Here is a 3,023-nt window from a genome sequence, read left to right on the forward strand (position 1 = left end):
AACAAACAGGCAGACACAAACACTACAGCTGCTCCAGCTGTCATGCTGACTCATCCCATAAAGACTATCTGACAGCTGTGATCGCGGCCATGCTCACTTTGCAGGTCTATTTAGATTTATTAGGCTTTATAATTATAATTCTTTTCCTCATTAGTGAGTTTAACTTTAAAGATGCATGCACGCACGGCTGTTTAACATTGATGAAAAGTGTTCTGTGATTGTGGAGATGTGTGTGCGCCTCAGCCAAGCACGAGACACACGCGAACGCTTTTAATTATAAAAATATGCTCAAATAACACTTAACTAATCCACATTCCCGTGTGAGGAAGAGAATGACCATAAATAACTGTGTTTTGTGATTGTAAAGACGTGTGTGTGTTCCGGCCAAGCCTGCCGGGTGCTATCTTATGCTGAAAGACCACAGACTTTGCGCTTCGACCAGGTTTTGGCTGGTCTAAGCGCTGTTGCTGCAAATAAGGCAAGAAAGGAATGCTGACAGAAAATTGCTGACTGTGTCAACGTGTAAGATAACACTTATTCTAAGACCAAGTGGTTCATTTCTCACTGCTGAACATGGTAGAAGTCTAAAACATTAAATAAAGTGAAGTCATTTTTTGATTGATTATCATCTGTGATAAATATCAATAGATAAATGAATATTTTATTTATTAGCTGTGGTACCAGCACAATTAAACGGACTTGGCAGCAAATCAAAGTCAAGCATAAAAAGATCATGCAAAGCGGTATGTAACTGCTTCATTTTTTTCTTTACAGTGTGTGGATAATATGCTGTGTCACATTTTAAATTTGCAATACTACCTTAAGCAAACAGGGAAAAAAATGAAATGAGGAATATTGGAGGGGGACGAGCTCCACCTCTCTAACAATGAGGGGTGCCCAATCATGGAAGGGATCGAAGGGAGCATCCAATCAGATCCCTGTGCCGGCAGCTCCCAGCTTAATTTGTATGTTCAGGGTATGTATAGAGGCTTTGGTGGTAAGGTACTAAATGCCTGTTTTGTGGCTTTTAGGTGTGAAAATATCTATATCAATGTCTGTCTACATCTGATTTCTAGTTGACAGGGACACAATGGTCTTGCTGGAGCAAAGAGAGAGGAGATCACTTCATCATTGTTAATGATTAATCAAGAATAGAATGATTCTAGAATATTTGCCATACCTTGCTCAAACTGGTGACCCAGCAAAGACTCTGAAAGTTCTGGAATCATGTACAGATCCGGGCCACCTTGTCTCAACACTTGTGACCATTAGGTGGTGGTCACAAGTCACCTGCAACATGCATTTCAGGCTAATTTCACAATGAAAGCAGTGAAATGAAGGTACTAGTGATCTCTTTTTAAAAAGAACTCATAAGGCTTATTAGATGTTATAAAGAACTATAATAAAGTGTGCTACAAGTGAATATTTCTGACAAATGTTCATACTACTGTACGGCACTATTAGTGTACCTGCATGCAATGTGCATATGTGCCACCAATCACCTAACAAAAATGAGTACCAAGTAATTCACCTGGACTTTGATACTGTGAAAGGATTTCCTGTTCACATAATCACCCTCATGTTCTCCCAAGGGTCCTGTGATGGGGATGTGGGTGCAATCGATTGCACCTAGGACCCTGGGGAATCCTACTAAGGAATACAATTTATATATTAAATGACATCACGTGAGTAGACGTCATACTGCTTCATATAGGGAAACAGTAATGTATACTACCGGCTATTTTGTAGAACCATACATGAATGCATGTAGGTCCCCATGGCAAAAAAACGTAATGCCACGCACACCGTTTGGCCTACTGTAAGTGCACAGCTTCTCTTTGTGGCATTCCTGATGTTTAGCTCAATCAGCACGCATATGTATCGTATTCCCTCAGCTGAGAATCTATATAGCTGAGAGAGAATATCATCAGGAAAAGCCAGCGGGTCAGCGCGATCATGGAAGACTCGCTCCCTCTGTAGTGATCCTCTTATTATCCTCTTACTAATCCAGCACATTTGTACGGAGCCCCTCTGGTGACATTGGATGAAAAAAAAATAATGCGTGGCCACGCATTATTTTTTTTTCATCCAATGTCACCATAGGGGCTCCGAGTCTCTTGCTAAGAATTACTCCATGCCTTGCCACAAGTGACTGAAGTATGTCATTGTAATTCATTCCTATATTAAAATAAAATGAAATGAAATCAAACTTGTCCATGATAAAACCAACAGTCTGCATGGGATGACTACAATGACTATCTCGTGACCACGCATTAACTATCTCGCGACCACGCATTAATTATCTCGTGGCCGCGCATTAACTATCTTGTGGCCACGCGTTATTATCTCGTGGCCACGAGATACTAATACGTGGCCACGCATTTTTTTTTTTTTTTCATCCAATGTCACCAGAGGGGCTCCGTACGTTTGTCCACAAATGGTGACGCCATTTCCAGTGAAGTTTAAAGGAGTTTAACAGTGAAAGGGTGGAGCTTTTATAGCCAATCTGAAACTCTGAACATAACCTGCTCCCAACCAGGTTATGATTTCAACATCAGTTACCATGGTGATCTAGCCAGGTTAAAAGAGAGCCAGTTCAATGACACTGAAAAGTCTGGCTTTACACTCAACATAGCTCACTAACCCATTAATCTCACTTCGTAGTACACCCCTCAGGCAGAGGAGAGAGGAGGCGTCCATAACAGAGCCGATAACACAAACCTGGCAGTATAAGGTCACACAAAAACTGACATGAAAAACAGTCACCAGCATCCAACTTACTATTCTGTTTAGTTAACTGGCTTCATATGAGGCTTAACGTTCACACAGATTATCTCAACTCTCCCTCAATATTATACTCCAGCGTGAGCATACAGTAGATGCTACCCCTATTAACAGTGATGCTAACACCAGGATCGAACAGCTAAATGCATAGAAAAGCAGCATAAACATGATGAAACTTACCACTCCCATCTCTGCAGTTGGGTCACAAACAGTCGGTACTGATCCTTGAGCTTCAGTTT

Source organism: Lutjanus erythropterus, chromosome 21 (assembly GCF_056507025.1).
Source record: "Lutjanus erythropterus isolate fLutEry1 chromosome 21, fLutEry1.hap2, whole genome shotgun sequence".
NCBI classification, from domain to species: Eukaryota; Metazoa; Chordata; class Actinopteri; order Lutjaniformes; family Lutjanidae; genus Lutjanus; species Lutjanus erythropterus.